The following is a 19,836-nucleotide window of genomic DNA, read 5'->3' as shown; positions in this document are numbered from 1 at the left end:
ACACACACACACACACACTCACACCAGTGCCTATAGTTCAGTTGTCAGAAAGGATGAAAAAGATGAATAAAATCTAAAAATGCACACACTGCCCAGAGAAGAGCTCCTTCTAGTTCACACTCTCGGGGCCCTTTAGGCATGGAAACAGGGATGAGCGGGCATGAAACAGAATCTACTACAACTAAGGGAAAGCTTCATTAGTGTGTTCCTGCCACGTAGACTCAATGCTCTCAAAAATTATCTCTTGAAACTGCATGATCTTCCATATGCTGTTTATGTGTTTTGCTCAAGGCAGAGAGTACCCTTCAGTCATTTTCCTCAGAACTGAGAACGTTTAGTAATTTCTGGGTGGTTTGGAAACTATGTCCCTGCACAGAAGGCAGGATCAGAAATTAGTTCACTTTACAAAAACACCTGGTTAGGAAATGGAGTTCAGTCTGCCCAGGGCTTTGACCCGTAGGTCAGAGACCTTAGGTCAGAGAAGCAGCTCTTTGCTGTGCATAGCTTAGCTGCTCTGTTCTCACTTCCTTCGGATTCTCTGAAGCCTCTCTGTGTGTCTCAGGTGTCCGTGGAGTAAGTAGACTTAAAGAACATCCCTTGGAGGTGACACAGTTAATTAGGAAAGTCGTTACTTTCCCTGCCTGATGTTAAGCCCTAGATTTAAGCCTTGAATATAGAAATGGGGGTACCTTGTACCGTCAAGAAACAAAGCCATTTTCCTGTCGTCTGGCAGGAGCAAATGTTCTCCAAGTAACTTTGGAAAGAAAACAGTCTGTATCCTCAGGGAGCACGCTCCTTTAAGTCCACTTCCACTGTAGAATCGTAGCTAGACGCACCTGTATGTTGGGAAAGAGAATTTTTCAAGTACTCCATGATTTTTTTTTTGTCTCAGAGACCTTTTATGATTCCTGTTTGACAGGAGAGTGGTCTTATATGTGTTATTAGTGTCCACGGACACTTAACAATAGTGTACACTTGGGTGGTGTCCTTCAGATCACTAGAGCCTCTTCTGGTCTCCCTTTTCCACATAACTGACATTTCTGCATGGCTATGAGTTGTTCTAAAGTATTATTATTATTTTTTTTAAAACTATTTCCAGTGTGTCAACTTTTCCTGCCTCCTTCCAAGAATTTGGGCTGATAAGTAGTTGATTAAGCAGCCGACTGAAAACCCTGCCAGGGTGGTGATCAGGCCGAGGAGGATAAAACCTTCTAAAAACAATCGGTTCTTTTCAGTTCCTTTACTTCCTCAATTCCCTGACTGCAAGTTTCTATTGCACCATTTCAACTGCCCTTTCACTTCCTCTGCATTAGCGGCTGATGTAGGAGATCCTCGGCACAGCGGAGTCGCCAGGGAGCGTCTCAATCCCTTTCCCTGTGATTTCTGAGGTTTAAAGGCTGCCGTCTACTTCGTCTCAGAGTGCAGGCGCACACACACCTTCCAAACGCCAGACTCATTCTTCTGCGACTTGAATAAAACTTGACTCTTCAAGATTTATACTTTGTGCTACAACGATTCTTTTAGGAATCTCTAACTCTATTGGGTATTTGAAATAGAAAGGAGGGGCTAGTTTGGTTCATGGTGCAATATTTGGTTAGATTTCTTAACTGAAATTCAGCTTTTTTAATCCGTAGTATCTTAAGGAGCTTCGAAAGAAACTCAGTCACATTAACACGCAGAGAAATGTTTGGATGAGAGATTGAGGAGATTTCTACTCCTGGTGGCAGAATAGGAAATGCTTTATTTTCATAGGAAATATACTGTCTGTTCACTGTGGCAGGAAGTGCCCTGCAGAGCATTAGAACCATGTTTACTGAAGGCAAAGTTAATGCAGTTCTACTGAGTAGTTGTAAAACCCCAGACTCGTATCATGTTTATAAGTGCACAATAAAAGTATAGACGGCTGGAGTGAGGTCCCATGTTCTACCTATGTGAAGGGCTGAGCAGTAACTTTCAAGTTTCCAAAGCGGAGTGGGGTGCGAAATGAGCTGCTCACCGGCATGTGTTTACTTAGAGTAACCATAGTAACTCACTTAGGACATGGAAGTCGTTTTTCATTGGTTTGAGCAGTACAGGGAAGCAGCATGCAGGATGGTAGGCTAGTAAATGCTTTTATAGAAATTGTGTTGCCGAGAGAAAAAAAAAACAACTTTAAATCATCGGGCAAGATGTACAGAGTGATAGAAAAAAGTCAAACGCAGTAAAGTTGTCCTAGATTTTAGGACCTAGAATGTGTTGGCTTCTCAGTTCAGGACTGATAGGAAGTGGAAGCACTTTCAATGACTAGGCGTGTGACTATAGCGTTGATTCAGGATACTCATTCTCTGAGGACATTCATTTTATTTTAATTAGTTACTGTGTTTCTACTCGGGCTGCTGGAAGGGTTTGCTCCCTTCCTACAAGTAGAGCAGGAAGCACCCAGAAGAGCTTCCCTGTCATAATCCGCCCCTCTTCCGCCTCAGGTCCCTTTGCCTGTTTCTTTGTGTGTTTGCTTGTTTTGATTTTTCCCTTTTGTTGAGTCTAGGTCTAGAGCAGTCCTCGCCCTTTGTTTGGGACATCAGGACGTTTGCTTGTGTGTGTTCTCCTTTGGTGACTGCCCTTTGCTTTTGCGCTGCATGAATAGTAAACAGGTAAAGAGCTCTAAATTGTGTATACCACCTGTGTGGATCACGGAGCTCAGATGGTGACATAGGACACACCTGCTTAAGTTTTCCCTTGTAAATTGCTTCTTAAAAAGCCAGACTTTCTATTGAAATCAATATGACTATAAAGTCTTTGAGTATTTGGTGACTTTGAAGAAATATTAATGATTTTTTTTTGTTCAGTAAAACTTTTGTTATATTTTGGATAAAATCTATTACAACTGTCCACAGTTAAAAGTACAATTTGCTTTTAAAAAGATTTTATCCCTGTAGCAGTCACCCAAGTTTAATAAATAGAAAAGTTATGTTTTATATTTCAATTTGGCCCTGTGAAGAACTTATAAATATTCAACATTACCTATGCTGAAGTGGGATAATCAGTTAGTTACATGTTTTAAAATACCCTTTCCCTCTGTATTTAAGTGGTGAGTTATGATCTTGATTGGCCTATGTACAGATGTGCACCCTTTTATCTGACCAGTGGTATGTATGTATGTATGTATTTACTTTTAAGGGAAACAAATAACCAATATAGTTGTATCGACCTTTTCTTAATTCCAGTTTTATCATTCTGGATTTTATGCATACAATAGAAGTTACTTTTGTGACATAGAAATCGTTCAACAGAGAAGCACGCAAATAGGGAGAAAACAATTGGACCTAAAATATCACAACGATTTTCCCAGTAACAAATCGAGTTTTCATTGAAGCAAATGCCCAAGCACAGGAAATTACAATGAATGAGTCTTCAGGAGGAAGGAGGGCAGCTCACCAGCCAGGCTCCAGCCAATCGTTTGTGGAGACAGTGTCCTAGATGCATGCACAGACACAGTTCTTCCTTAGGTTGGAGCTCTCTAGTTATGAGGAACTTCCTTCAGCCCACAAGGGGAAACTGAGCCACGGCGGCGCTGATCTGGGTTTGTTGCTTCAACATCCTTATCAAGGTTTGCTGATTTTAACATCTACACCCTGCACCGCTTTGGCATTAGTGGAGACTTTCAGATGTGGGCCTCTGGGAGTTGAGTTCCGTGGCAGGCCACTACCCGTCCAGGGCGAGCCTGCAGGAACTCCAAACACCTATCTCTGACCCAGGATCTGCTTACCGCCTTCCTTACAGCAGTGTGGCTTAGTTAATTAATGTTTGTCAGCTCATTCGAGGTCCTCAGATTCAGAGCTCCAGATAAGCAGAAGTAGCCTTATTATTTGCTCATCTTGTAAATGTGATCCCCGAGCAGTACAAAGCAGACCTTATTTCTCTTTTTTCTGTAGCAAGTGTTAAATTTATAGCCTAAAGGCTGCTGATACTGGAGTCCTTTCAGATGCAAAAAAGTTCTTTTGGCGGCAGCCCTGCAAACAAGCCCCCATGATGAATACCTTAACAACAACTGACACAAGGCCTTGGGAACCTTGAAAGTCAAGATGATCTCAAGTGAAAAGAGATATTTATTGCCGTGCTTCATATTTAATGAAAACCAAACCAGAATCTAAGTCATCGTACAGGAAATATTGACTTCATGTCTGTGGAAATAACCATTTCCCTCAGCGTCTTTGAACCTTTTACACTTGCGTAGTCTAACGCGAGTGGGTGAGACTCCCATCAGAAGCACATTGATAGGTTACTTGCCCATTAAAAAAATAAAACATAACCCTTACTCCTTAGTCTATCCAGATACCGTATGATTCTTGTATAATTATTTTCCTGTACTCTGTGCTGATGCATTTGGGGGGGGGGGAGAAAGGGAGGGCAACTGTTAGGAAAATTAATGATCTAAACTTAAATACAGTTTGGTATTTTTAAAAATAAAAGCCTAAGAATTGAATTTAGTGTAAGCAATAGTGGGCATTGCTATTTTAATCATATTTACTAAGCTAAAGTTTAGGTAGCTTTTTCCCTTCTTACTAGTCATTAATATTTTACAGCAAAATATAATTTTCTGATGGATAGAAAAAAATGAAATTATACATAAACAAGGTTGGTTTTATTAGTTTTACTAGCGAGGATTCTAGTAACCTAATTTTATTTTGTAATTTAGCTCCAGTGGCTCAAATATGTTTTCTAAAAAGTATGCTGTCACTCCTAAGGCAGAACTTGCTGTAAACTAGACTGTTTAGAAAGTCTGGTGTAGATGCCTAGGCACCGGAAGCAGATGTATCTTTTTGCACTGTGTAGATCCGTAGTCAATATGGAGTGGTGTCATTTACTTCCGTGTCTGTTTGCCATTTCCTGTATGATCACCTTTTGCTTGGCTTCTCCACACTCCCACCCCCCCTGGCCCTGACTGTCTGAGGCAGTAGACACCAGGAACCCCAAAGGAACCATTGTTGAGTTTGTTAGGTGTGGGAGGGGGGAGAATATACAGGTGACCCACATTTTAGGCATAGAGAGTGCACAGTGATTCGGAAGTGTGTCAGCCATCAGCCATATCCTGATGTGAATTCAGCTCCTCTAGCCTTTTTTAAAAAAACCCCAGTAACTAGTATAATGGGGTAGATTTTACATGAAAATACAATCCTTAAATAATATGTGATCAGTTTGGAGTTTGTTACTGTTTCCTCCAAAAGAGTAAACATTTTCCTCTTCAGAATTTTCTGTCTTTATAGGCTTGGCTTAAATGAGCTTTTAAAGATTGTTAAGCAGAGATGGTTATGTGATTGGCCTATTGGTTACTCAGGGAACCTTGGTAAGCTGGGGTTCCTACACTGGGATGTGCTATTAGGATGAGGTATGGGCCAGTGAATTTTTAATCACCTTCTTCCTTCCTTTGGGAGAAGCAATGTCATTTATAGATGGTGACTTCTAGCAGTAACTTTGCAGAAAAATTCTATGACACTTTATCTTATAGTATATTCTCTCTGTGTTGCCAGTGCTTAGAAGTGAGAAAAAGGCATCTTAATTCTGTTTTTATAATTATCGAACAAATAACTAAATTAATGTTTGACATTCTTGTTCACATTAGACTAGAAGATACCTCTCAAATGTAATTTGCCACGTCATCTTGTCTCTTTAAAGTAGCAGTTTTTAAATTTTTTTTAAAATTTAACTTAGGTGTATTAATTAGGAAAGGGTAAATATGGAAATTTACTTACTTGAAACATCAAGGTTAACCAGAGAATATTAAACATGTTTTTAAAATAAAATATATTTAATTTTCCTACATTTAAAAAGTCATGGATACTGACTATTTCTCAAGACTTGATGGGTGCAGGATGCCAGTGATGTGTTTTTATCCTAGCTTTTTGGTACAATCAGTAATTTATGTGGAGACATCACAAGATACGTGACAATATGAATCGCATTCATCTGTAATGTTACATTTCATTTAAGTTTTTGCAAGACTTATTCTTAACCATGCTTTTAAAGAAAGGTCTTGGTAGATAAATGACCTGTAAAATAATCTTTTCTCAGAGAATTAACTTCATGAACTTAGCTTATAATCCAATATATCATGAGAGCAGCTCTGTAGCTGTCTAATTGGAATTCTCACTGAAGAAGACAAAACCTGCAAAACTACTTCAGGAGAAAAAAAATAATAATGCCCAGGAAGGCATTAAAAATGAAGGAACTGATAAAACATAGGCAGTCATTTACAATTAATGGCTGAGCAATTGAAACTTTAACATTTCGATTTCTATTACCTTTCAGCTAATTTATTAAGACATTAATGCCATCATATTAATTAATCCAAAATCTTTGTAGTTCAAACTATTTCTGCTCCTTTTATTTGTATGAGGAAATGGAGGCAGCAATATCACATAGCTTGCCAGAAGTCAGACTGCATGTCAAGGCAGAGATGACAGGCTACCCTTTCAGAGTCAGTTTGCTCTTCTGTACACCCAGCATCTCACATGTATGTGAATAATATCGAAAGAGCAGAGTTCTGAAGTTTTGCAAGTGACACGTCTATTACATAAATAAATAAATAAATAAATAAATAAATAAATAAAACCGTGGGGACAGGTAATTTTTGGTTCACATGGTATCGGATATATATTTTAGGAACACTCACATATTTATTTTATTTATTTGCAGCTTGTCATTCCACAATTTGTTTTTAAATTTAGCAGTATGATGTGGAAGTTTTTACTTGCTCATAAAGGCGTGTCACAATATTTGCTTTAAGGCCTTATTATTATAGTTACCTACATGATATGTTTAATGTATCAACCAATGAACATTTAGACTATTTCCAAGTTTACTTCTAAAGAACCCTTTAAAGTTCTAGGACAGCTTGATGGAGATAGTAGGTTCCAGGCTAGCCTAGGCTACAGAGTGGTGAGGTTCTGTCTCAATCACTAACTAACCAATCACATAAACAAAACAATCATGAAAAATACACATTCACAATTGCCCTGTACTAATCATTTTCCATTTCTTTGATATAGTTTTTAAAATGGTGCATAGTGTATATGAGAAAATATGTCTAATAGCTAATAATAATGTTTTGCTCACTGTTTTTTAAAATGATCCCCTTTCATAGAGATATTCCAGTCATAATAACCGTGAAGAATAATATGCAGTAAATTGTTAGCGATTGGCTGCTGACTTATAAGTGGAGTATTAAGGATGATAAAAAAAATAGAGAGAACAACTGATCTCGGATATCAACTTCTTATGGTCTATGCTAACATACATACACCTAGGTGTTATTTTGGGATATATTACCTTGTATTGTATCTTCAGTATAGTTTATAGTTTAGTAGTTATTAGGTAAGTTTAGTTTCAATCTTGGTCAAAATTTTATGTGTCATTCAGGTTAAAACAGTCCCTGTAGATTATCTTCTCTTTTGGGGAAGATCTTTTCTCTGTCTCTGTCTCTGTCTCTGTCTCTGTCTCTGTCTCTCTCTCTCTCTCTCTCTCTCTCTCTCATATATATATATATATACATACATATATATATATATAATTTTTGAAGTCATATTCTGGCTACTTTCTCTCAATTTTGGTGAATCTTGTTTTTCTTAGGTACAGGTTCAATGTATTTATAGATAACTGTGTGGGCTTTGAAGGCACAGGAGAAGAGAACTCTAGCTTCAATCCTTGAAAGATGTTTATCTTTATTGTCTTATATTGGGTACATACTTCTATTCCATCACAAATTATTTCCTTCATGAGAATATTGGAATACCAGGTTCGATGTCTATTGTGTCTTAATGAAGTATTGGAAGGAGAAAAGAACATGTCTGAGCTAACATTGCATTTGCATTGTTATATGCTTGAAAAGAATTACAGAGGCTCAGTCTTAATTCCATGTTCACAAAGATTTGCTTCCTACTAACTGCATACGTTTGAGCAAGGTATGCTAAACTGGTCTTCTAGTTTGAACATCAAGATTTAAAGGTGTTGGGGTTGGGGGTTTAGCTCAGTGGTAGAGCGCTTGCCTAGGAAGCGCAAGGCCCTGGGTTTGGTCCCCAGCTCCGAAAAAAAGAACCAAAAAAAAGATTTAAAGGTGTTTACATTCCTTAGAATAATCATTTGCCTTTCATAGGAAAAGCCCTTTATACAGAAAAAAAATAGCCTTTGAATTTATTTGTAAACTTTTAATATGTCTTGCAAAACACAGTGCAGTTAAAGGCAGTGTTGACGATATTTTAGAATATCCACAAGTTATTCTTGCCTAGTTTCTTTTCCAAATTTACAACAGCATGAATTCTTATTAATAAGGGAAATTCCATATATTTTGTTTAAATGACATAGCTAGAATGAATAAAATGTGGATCGTATTGGATGATTTCTATGATATATCAATGTCTCTTTAGTTCTCTGTTTCCACTACCCTTATGCTATGGTGTGTGATTGCAGTTGGTCTGTGTAAGAGTTTGCCTCAATGTCACAGAGAAGTTGAATATTTCTGAAAATTTTTTGAGGTATCTCGTCCTTCCATTAAATATAACCCTCTAAATCCCTGCATTTGGGGCTTGGACTGTGTGCACATCACACCACTGGGTTTTATTTACAGGTGAATACTAATTCCTGATTCTAATTCTCATCTCATACTTTCTTTCTCGTTCCTCCTGGTATTACAGTGGGAAATGTATTGTACTGCGGGAGAGCAGGCTTTGTGTTGTACACATAATTTGTGAATAAGTAGTTATGTGACCCTGGAGGATTCAACCAACCCTTAGGTACCCCCTTTTCCCAGGCTTTGGAAAATTCTAGATAGTGGATCTGCAGTCTGTTCAGTTTCATTTAAATAGCAAATACTTGGGCCATGTCAATTTCCTGTTGGACCTTAAACATTCTGATGAGTGAGTGAATCAAGGAGTGACATGGCTATAAGACACAAACCTTATATTTTAAGCTTAATCAATCTGAAGAGAAAAAAAGTTGTATCTGAAGTACAAATAGAAATATGGTTTTCTTCTAGTAGCTGAAAACTAGTGAGACATAAACAACTGTCACACACAATCTGAAACATTAAAAAATACATTGTTTAAGCTTAGTACATGAAACAAGAGAATGCTTCTTTATAAATAATCATGTTGCAAAAAGGTCAGGTAATTAGAGGCTGCTCTATGATTGGGGGAAAAGAGAAATATATACAATGCGAAATAAAGTCACCCTGGTGGCAAAATGACAGACAAAAGTGTTTAGTTTGCTGGTATTGAGCACCAATGCCTGTTTTCTTCTTTCTCAGATGTGCTGATCAGAATTTTGGATGAGGAAACTAATTTTAGTAGGTGGGGTGCAAATTTCTTAGGAGTCCATGAATAGACTCTAATCCCAGCTGTTTCATTACAAATATAAAAATAAAATTGGCTGTGAATCATTCAAACTCTGTTTAATGGGTGTGAATAATTCAGTTTCATCCCACTGAAATCTTAAAACTGTAAACCTATCTCAGTTCTTTATGTTCTTTCAGAGTTAATATCTCATTATTCAGAGATGACCTATTTGAAGTCTGGGCGGTCAGAATGAAAGGGGCCATATTTCTAATTAGCCCCTGTGGTTTTTCAGCATCCTTGGTAGCCTCTAGCTTGAGGGCAGGGAGAGATGAAAAAGTCCAGGGAAAACTAAGAACAAAACAAAGGCAGATTAAATTAGTATTCTTTAACATTTTTCTCTTCCAATCAAAATATGTATTCATTATAGATATCGTGCAGCATAGGTATGGAAGAATGAAAGAACAGATATTCAACATATTCAATATACCTTTGGTTGGTACACATATGTATACACTCACAAAGACATAAAAATCACCAATGTGGATTTTTATGTTCATTATTAAAATACCATCTGATTTTATTTTACAATAAAATGCATACCTTTTGGAAAGTCAGCATATATTCTAGAGAAAATGATCTATTCCTTATAGTCGGACATTTGCAGTTTTTATTATTCTAAGTGCTGCAGCACCAGATATCTTTGCAGATCAATAATTGCATCTTTCCTTCTATTTCAGTTTGATTTGGTGTCCCTATAATTAAGCTAGTTTGTGGGATGACACAGTAGAGGCCTTTATTGGCTAGTATAGGTCACTTTATCAAGCTATGCATATGTATTCCTGGGAAATAGGAAAACTTCATCATTTCTGGACTTTCCTTAGAATTGTTCCACAGTGGTAGTTCAGGAGTAGAAACCCAACATTTTCTTTATATGTTATTATAGGGAGAAAACTCATAACCATAAAAACTTGGAAAACAATACATTTATGTAGCAGCAGCAACGTCTCTCTCAGGTGACTATCTCGCAATTATAATTGAAAGCTAGCTAAGGGATATTTGAGAATGCCACCTCTTTTAGAGAACAGATGGGCTGAAAGGAGTTCAAATGAATTGACTTTCACTTGTGTTGAGTACTTGCAAGCCTAGTTTGTACAAAATATCCTAGAAACACTATCAACATGGACAAGTTGTAGATAGGAGGGCTTTGACTTGTTTGTAGATTAAGAAGAGAGAGAATGTTCACCAGACTGGTTCAGTAGATCAGCTCAAAAGACAGATGTCAGGTCTCCTGGATGAATCTAAGTGTGGTTTAAAGAACCTTTAAATTTTTTTCTTAATCAAAATATAATTATAGAATTTCTCTCCTTCCCTTTTCTCCCTGCAATCTTTTCTATGTACCCGACTCCCTTTTGCCTCATGAAATCACTGCCTTTTTTTCTTTATTTGCTAATGTTACATGTGCTTGTGTTTGCGTTTGTGCGTGGTGTGTGTGTGTGTGTGTGTGTGTGTGTGTGTGTGTGTGTGCGCGCGCACGTGCGTGTGTTGTGGGCATGTGTGCACACTAAAATATATAAATACAGTTTGCATAGTCAATTTAGGGTGACTTGTATGTATATGACTGTATTATTTCAGGGTTACTTTTAATAATGTCTACTTAATGCACTCCTTAAATGAAGAGTCTGTGGATTGGCTGTTTATCTCTTGGGCATTGAAAAGTAGTCATTGAGAAATGTGGAGAACAATCAAAGAAAACAAATCTAAGCAGAAACTAAATACAACCTTAGTTTTGTGGCTCCAGCTAAACATAATTTTGAGCCCCACTTTTAGGGAAGGTTGCTGTTTTGACAGTTTTGAGTTTAAGCTCCTCTGTGTATGTCTAAGTTTCTTCCTAATTAATAGAGTTCAGAAACACCCCAAGAACATGTATGCTCATGTGTCATGGTGATGCTAGCCTAAAAGAATAGTTAAGTAAGGATCTTTAGAGAAGGGGATATTAAAGTATAAAATAAACAAAAACAACACATTTAATTGTGTAAATAAATGTAAAAGAAAAATACACACAATCTTTCGTATAGTCATTTAAAATGTCTACCATATGTACTTTGCCCAGGGGATTGATGCATTGTATACAAGAACTGTCATAATTATTTTCCTAGATTGTTGTTCTTATTTACTGATGATTTCTTTTAGATCTGACCTATTGTATGTCTCACTTGATGTATTGTCACTGAGAAGAAAGACAAATGCTTGGCTCTGACGTGTCACCTGTTGTTTAATGGCTAAAACTGTTACATATCATAATACTGAATTACATTAAGTCATTTTAAAAGCATTCTACTTCCTTCTTTGTTTAAATTCCAGCCGTCCCTCGGATATTCACGGGGTGGTTAATGGAAGTCTTGATTAAAATCTTCCAAGCTTTAAGGCTTTCAGCTCTTGTAAACAGGAGGGATCTGAGACATTGTGCTCATTATGCCTTTTTATTAGACTATTTACCCATTTAATGTTAACAAAAAGTCAAGGTTTTTTCCTTAGTTTTGTTGTAATAAATACAAATTAATGCCTTTAAAAGAGTCAAGCACACTCCATTGTGTGATGATAACAGAATTTATGGTATTTCTTTAAAAAAAAATTCTCTGAAGATATATTCTAATTATTTTAAAGCTAAATGAGCTGCCTTGGGTGTAGACAATTTTCCATGATTTACAGTAGGTCTTTTAAGTTTTATATCTAGGCTGCTTTTAAGTGGCTCCTTCAAAATATGCAGGACTATGAACCCCACACACTGATATAGTCAACATATTTTTGCTTCATAATATCTAGCCAAGCTGTAAGGAGGCAAAAGTCTTTGTATATATGGAATGGCTGACTTGGTCTCAAGGTTTATATTTGGGCTCAACAGCATAGACCCCATGACCAATTCAAACACATTCTACCTTTCAAGGGTTGGATATTACCACATGATATTTTGAGTCACACTCAAAATTTCTGGCTTTTCTAGTTTTATCTAACAACATGGAGGTTTTAATTATGCAGTGGAGTAAAAAGAGCTCCTTGAACTGTCTGGTCTTTACCAATTTTATGTTTCATTTAATGCAGGTGTTTCTTTCTTTCTTTTTTTGGACATGAAATAAAAACCTCTTTAGGCAAATGTGTGTGTGTGTGTATATGCGTGTGTATATATGTATGTGAATATGTGTATGTATGTGTGGGTGCGTGCATGCGTGCAAGGGTTTGTGTGTGTGTGTGTGTTTCCTTCTGAAGGCTAGGGGATTTTTATTTGACAAGTTTGAGATATAGTGGAGCACAGTTGTGAAAATTGCAAGTGGTTGCTCTTAACAGTGCAGATATTTTTAAAATTTTTTTTTCCTGTCAGAGCTGTGAGTTCTTCAGAGCTGATGCACTGTACCATGTTCTTATTAGTGCCTCACACTAGCTCTCTTTTCCTTGCTCCTTCCTTAAGTTTAGAATCAACCAATTTTTAATTGGAAAAAATCGAGAAGTCCATATGCATATTTCAAAATGTAGAAAGGCAGTTTTACATTTTATTTACATTTTATTTGTGTGTGTGTGTGTGTGTGTGTGTGTGTGTGTGTGTGTGTGTGTGTGTAAGTAAGTCAGTCCATGGTGCTTGTAAGAAGGGTGAAAGAAACTTCAGCATACTATTTAGGTCCAGGATCAAACTCTGGTGAACTGCACTGAAAGTGAGTTTCCTTGTCCAGTAAGCCACTACACTGGACCACACTTTACTTACTGTGCAAAGCTGACCATAATGCCTGTGTAATTTTCTTTTTGTTTATAATTGTAAGTTGATTTATATTTCAATTTTTCTTAAGACTGAATGATTAATAAATTACTTATGTGGATTTTTTCAATAATATAATATTTTAATATGTTACTAAGGAATAAAAATAAAAATATTATTGTAGCAATCCTGAGATTGCATAAAAGTATATATCATTTGGACTTTAACAGAACACTTTCAGGTTGGGATCTTTTCTTTATCTGGTGAGGCAGAAATGTTAGTGCTCACAGGATTTTGACATTGGAATGCAAAGGAGCAATGTTTAGGCTTTAAAAAGATACAATGAATTCTAAAAGATTTGTCTTTTTGAAGAATAATGGTTGAAATTTCATTCCCTTCATACTAGATAATTTGTATAGAATTATAGAATAATTTGTATAGTATATATAAAGGAAGCTCAGGAGCTAGGGAGACAATTTTACTGGTAAACTGGACATAGCACAAGTGTGAGGGCCTGACTCCGAGTCCCTGTCACCCATGGGAAAAGCCCCTGGGTCTTGCATTTCCAAGTAGAGATGAGACAGTCCTGTATGGATCACCCTCCAGTCAACTGTTGCCAAATTGAAAGGTGAACCCAATATAGCGAGAGTCTTTCTCAAGAAATAAGGTGGAGAGTGATTGACAAAGACACCGGAGGAACATGCATGTACACGCACACACACACACACACACACACACACACACACACACACACACACGTACATGCACACACACACACACACGCATATGTACTTACACACTTAATGTAGATTTCACCTTTCTTGAATTTAGTCAATCTGTAACATAGCTATATTATTCATTTATCCAAGATATGCTTATGCCTGTTGAACCTAAAATGTGTAGGAAGATTCATGATTCTTCTGTCCCTTCCCTTCTAAGGAAGGCTAGTCTCAAGTTAAGTACAGATCTGCATGGGACTGTTTATCTTAATCTTTAGAGATCGATTAGAATCTAAGACTTATTGTAAAGAATGGAAGACAAAGCTAGAAAGACTTCAAAAGCTGTCCTGAATGTGTCCATACTGAAAAACCAGCCCCGTTATCCTAATGCCTTTGCCTAGATGAGATGCATAAAGGAACTGGTTATCTCTGCAGAACTGGGAACCCTACTGCCTGCATCTTTCCGCCCTGACTGAATTCCGAAAACAGTGTGGGGAAAGTAGTTAGATACATGGATATAAAATTGGCAAATTGTTATGGTTTTTACCCCTCATGCTGTGCTGTGGCTGTATTTATAGCCTTTCTCTGGTATTATGTTCATTTCCTATCATTATTGGGATCTGTGACGAGTCTAGATTTATGAAAAATTAACCAGTTCAAGAAAGCCTTTTGCTAAGATTTATCTTATGGAGTTATTTTCATCTGGGTGGTTTACAGGGATGATAATTCCTTCCATCATTTAAACATGATGTAGTAAAAGTCATTTACAGGAAATGAAATTCCACTTTGTTACTTTCTTCACTTAAAGGCTAATCTGATTAGCTTTCAAACATTCGTTCTTCTTTTTATTCTGCACTTGAACTATGCCTATGGAAGGCATATGGATTTAAATGGTGTATTACCATCTGCTGATAAGGGAAAGTGAGATGCTAAATCAGACTGGCAGGCAAGTCTATTTCAGTAGATGCTATTTCAATCTGGAATGCTGTAGGAAGTCTTGGAGTATTTTCATCAGGATTATATTGACGTGTACTCCCACAACAAGTATAGATGTTGATGTAGTTGAAGTTGTAGGATCTTTAGGTTCTTATGTCTACGTAAAGCTGCAGAATTATATGAAATTTCAATTCTTTGCTGTTTTTTTTCCCCTAAAGTCTTTCTGTGGTGTTTTTTAAAAGCAATGACACATTTTCTTTGTCCAGAAAGTAAAACATGAAGGATAAGCCTTTTCAGATAAATGGACTAAAACTGAAGAAATAAATTGTTCTTTCCCACGATGCTCATTTGTTGAATATGTTAATGACCTGCTGTATTTTGCAAAGTAACAGTTTTGCGGAGTTTAGAAAAAGAGTAAAGGAGATTTACCCTTAGGGTTACTAAAGGCTGATCTGTAGCAATGAGGAGGAAGGTGAGCTTCTGAAGCATCATTGTAGTTGATCCTTTGAGCATTGCAACTTAGTTATAATATGAGGCTGAGTTTATGGTCTCCAAGGGAGTGTACCTGGTTGAGGTCTCCATTCAAAGACTCAAAACTCCACACCCTTTCCATCTATTATCCTGTCCATTCTGACTACTCGCTGTAATAAGAAAGAAGGCTGACAGAGGGCAAGGATGACTCTGCTGTCTTTCCAAGGCAGCAACAGGAAGTGCAGGGACTCACACTGGCTTTGCAGATTGTGGCATAACTGTGACTCCTCCACCCAGCTCAGAAGTGTCACTGCTTGGTCACTGGTAGCAAGTGGTATGTTACTTGACAGTGTTCCTCGTTGCAGGCCATTAGAAGATTTTATATCGCTTGGAAGTTTTAAGTCACTTACTCATATTCCAAATTTGAGTTCCTGCATTTGCCTTCAATATGTTTTGGATACATAGGAAGGCTTGGGACAGAGAGTTATAATTCATTCTTACACTTAAAACTTGGCAATTTTTCATTATACATAGTGTTGTCAAAATGTCTTATTACCAGACCCTTCTTGGTCTATTTCCTAGAAGGGGAGTTTCTGTGGTAAAATGTATGTACCCGCACGTGTGGGCACGTAATGCTTGGTCGCTCTCCCTTTTCTAATGTCAGCCATTGATTAGAAAAGCCAAGGTGTCTATTCAGAATTTTCTGAGGTTGTAGTAGCTAAGCAAGGAAGATAGAGACAAGACGTCAACATGTGGGAAAAATATGTCTGTAACTAGAAACTGTTATGCTGAATATCACTGTCCAATTGAAGTATTATTCCCTTGATAGCAGTTATTAGAACCACTAATTTTCAACATGTGGTGAATCTTTTTGTCCATCCATCTCTGAATTTGGAGCAAGTACATCTTGGCTGTCAGTGATACGTGCAATTTGGTAGTGACAACCAGCTTTTTCTTTCAGTGGAGTTAACTGCTAAAGACATTGAAAATATTAAGAAAAAATATACATTCTTTCAGATGAGTTAAGGCCTCCTAGGTGATGTAGGCTGATATAATGCTGGCCCATAAGTGAGGCAGGGATATCAGTTGTAAAGGAGTGATTCACCCAGAGGCAAGGCAGGGCTGTCTTAGCATCTTGAGTCAATTTTTCAGTATTCATCTGATTTTCATTCACAAAACCATTTTTATGATGATATAGGAACTGATTCGATTTTGAGTATTTAAATTTCGGAAAAACATAGTTATGACAAAACATTTTAGAAAAGCAGAGCTATATGGTGGTTCCAGATTTATTGACCCTTTCTTGGGTATCTGGGAGCTTTATAGAGTGTGAGAAGATGCGTGTGCCACTGCTCACTGCAGTGATGTCTGTATTTTGATGTTTGTCTGTGTAAGTACTGAATGATGGCATTCTGGTTTCTTCTTTCTGTTTCCCTGATTTCGGGAATATGTCATCCTCTACATTTCTTCTGGCCTTAAAATCTCATCTGTCCCTTCCAAAAAGAGGAAAAAAATAACATAACAGAAGGCTCAGTCAGCGCTGCATAAGGACTATCCGCACTACCCCTTCGTTAAGTGCCATGTAGTTTGGGTTTCCCTCATGGTCTATGTGTTGGGGTAGAAATCTCGGCTTCCATTTGGAGAAAACACAACGGGCCAACACGGTTCCACATGGAGAGGTTTTAATGGAAGAACGATCCTGATGCCAACACTATGACTAGTCAGATTGGTGACTTCATGATGTAACCAAACTGTCTGTCTGGAAAGGTTGTCAAGGATCCTCCATTTGCTGGAAGTTTGCCCATTTCTTCTAAGCCCTTAGTCAGTGTGCACCATTGGTCAGAATCACATGTTTCCCTCAATAGCATTCCTTGCCCCAAAGTAAGTGCACATGCTAACCTTAAATGAGGCTTTGGGTAAACACATATGTCCACAGTTCAGCTATAGCTTGCTTTAAAACATTTGAAAAGTAAAGCCCATGACTATGTAGGCAGCATAATTCATATGGGAACATGGAAATTCTTTCCCTTATGTTTTTAAGAAAGCGGTTAGTAATTCTTAGAGTTCAGTGAGATAAGACGTGCTGTCTTTAAGGAAAACTAGCATTATGATGCATGATGTTTCTCATTTCTTCATGCTGTTATTTTAAATGTATCAAACGCTTGTTTTGGCTATCATCGGCAAATTACTCCAGTAGCTAAGACAATTAATAAAAGTTCTGTCCCAGTCATATGGCTTTTTTTTCATAAGATTGCTGTCTCAAACAGGGCACAGGGCACTTTGGACAGACAACTTCTACATTTTCACCAAACTGCAGACACTGAGTTAATCTGGTAGATTAAACAGTTACTATGTAGTGCTTCAGGGAGCATGTTAATATACATGTGGAAATACAGGCTTCTCAAATGGAAAAAAACAATTGCAAACCAGGAAACACCTATGTCTTTAGGAAGTAAATTAAAAAAATATATGGTCATCTTGTCCCCAAAGCAACCGAATAAGAGACCCATGCTACTGTATTTATGATTACGTCTTTGTAGGAGGAGGTACTTTTTGTGCTAATTTCTTCATTTTTAGAGGCTGTGTCAGCCTTTACCAACAGAATATGGAGTTGGAGTTTTGCAAATAATTTTGGATTTCTTTGACAGCTAACCTGCCAAGTGCTGGTGTTGGAAAACAAGGACTTGTGAGAGCTGTTTGAACTTATAAAGCAAAACCACCTGTCACCTGAGGCTGTCAGCACTCGCCCAGCAAACAGTTCACACTGGTCTGTGTTGCTTAGCCACTTTTCCCTTGTCAGCAGAAGTCCCTGTTCACACCCGAGGGTCAGAAGTCTGCCTAAAGATTCACCATCACAGCTTCACATTCAACTGCACTCAGATGAATCTTTTCTTAATTTATACAGACAAACTAGGCCCTATGATCCCGTCTCCCCAGGGCAAATGGCTTGTAAATGTAACATAGCCTTCATATACCTGTCTTTTTTTTTTTTTTTTAATAAGCTCAGATGTTTACTGTAGACTCCAGTTAATGCAGAATATTAAGATATTTTGATATTCTCTGGTCTTCTTTTCAACATCAAGAGTATTTGCTATTACTTAAAAGCTGATAAAAGCGAGGTATTGGATTTTTTTTTTTTTAACATTGGGTCCCGTGTTGATCCCAGAAGTGGTATCTTTCCTCAAAAGAAGGACAAATGCAGGTGACTTGTGAATTTTATAAGGTGCTGTCGATAGGCGTATTTCCCACACTCAAGTCTGCTGCAGGAGTGGATCACAAACCTAGGGTTCTAATACGGTTAGAGGATTGGTCATGTTCAGCATTTTGGCACCAAGAGCTGGAATGAATTCATTGATTGTCCATACGGTATGGGTAATGGGCACTATCAGCTGTTTCAACATACACCAATTATTTTCAAGCTTCCCAAAGCCATCTGTCACCATATTGTCCACTTTGTGAAATAAAATTGTCATTTATCTCTACATAAAGCAACACAGCCGTGATGGGTCGTTGTCCTTGCTATTGTTTCTCTTTCTAGTAATTTAGTAATAGAGATACTATATATATTCAGTATATATATATTTAGTTATATACATACATATATATATATTTGCAAAATCAATGACACCATATGTATTTTTAACTTGTAAAATCAATTATACCAAACAGATGTAGAACATGTTCACATTGGAAAATTATAAATAAATAGATGGATAGATAGATTGGTCCATAAATAGTTAGAAGTACCTAAGGTAGGATTAAAAATACTTTGTGAAAGCAGCAGCATATCTGTGTGCATATACACACGTGTATATATGCATATTGAACTCAGGGATTAAACCCAGGTACTGTTCCTAAGTCATTTTTTTCATTTTATTTTCTGTTTGTTTTTGTTCATTTGTTTGTTGTTTGTGCTGCTTTGCTTTGTCTTTCCACACAGATCTCTAGCATAGAGGAAACAGAACAGAGAAGTCTAGTTGCCTGAGTATACACAGGAATCCCTGTGTCTGCCTCCCCAGTGCTGCGAGTACAAGTGGGTCTCCATGCTTACTTGTTGAGGGGGTTCTGGGAATTGAAATTGCGTTCCGCTTGTGTGGCAAACCCTTTCCCTAATGGCCCATCCTCCATGTCCCTCTTTTTGTTTCTAGCACGTGAAGCTGAGTTGTCCTATTCAATCACGTTGTTTTGTGTCTAGCCTCCACTGCAGAGTGTAATTCATCATAAATTACTAACACGGAAACTTTCCTTGGTATTAGCTGGCGCAGATCTTAAATGGTGGTGACCACCGCCTGGGACAGAGCAGGGCCTGGGATACATCTGCTTCTTTGGAGGCTTTGCAGGGCAGAAGCAGGAATGTCACTAAAAAGGAAACTGCCATGTATTTTCTGTGCCGTGATGAACAAGTCCAGAGATTTTGTGTGTTTTACCACTGCAATGTTAAATAAACTCAAGGTTGCATCCATTTCTCTGGGGTGGTGAACACTCCAGCCATACCATTATCACTGCATGGCTTCTCATAACTCCCATTACCTCAGCTGGAGTCTAAGTGTTATGACAGGGGACTTGCGTGAGTAGAGATGAAGCTAGGGAGGACCTGTGGCTACAAGTTAAAAGTCAGGGGGTTTGCTCTCACAGAAAGTTTATGTTAAGATAAATTCAT

General features: G+C 37.6%; 1 protein-coding gene across 6 annotated transcripts in view; it reads left to right on the top strand.

Annotated features, from left to right (window-relative positions):
* The window catches only part of Trps1 (transcriptional repressor GATA binding 1), a 226,265-nt gene that overhangs the window by 66,672 nt on the left and 139,757 nt on the right, over nt 1-19,836 (top strand). The gene's annotated exons all lie outside the window — the stretch shown is intronic.

Source organism: Rattus rattus, chromosome 1 (genome assembly GCF_011064425.1).
Source record: "Rattus rattus isolate New Zealand chromosome 1, Rrattus_CSIRO_v1, whole genome shotgun sequence".
In the NCBI taxonomy this organism is placed as follows: Eukaryota; Metazoa; Chordata; class Mammalia; order Rodentia; family Muridae; genus Rattus; species Rattus rattus.
The sequence above is the reverse complement of the archived record's forward strand: the minus strand, read 5'-3'. Positions and strand labels throughout refer to the sequence as shown.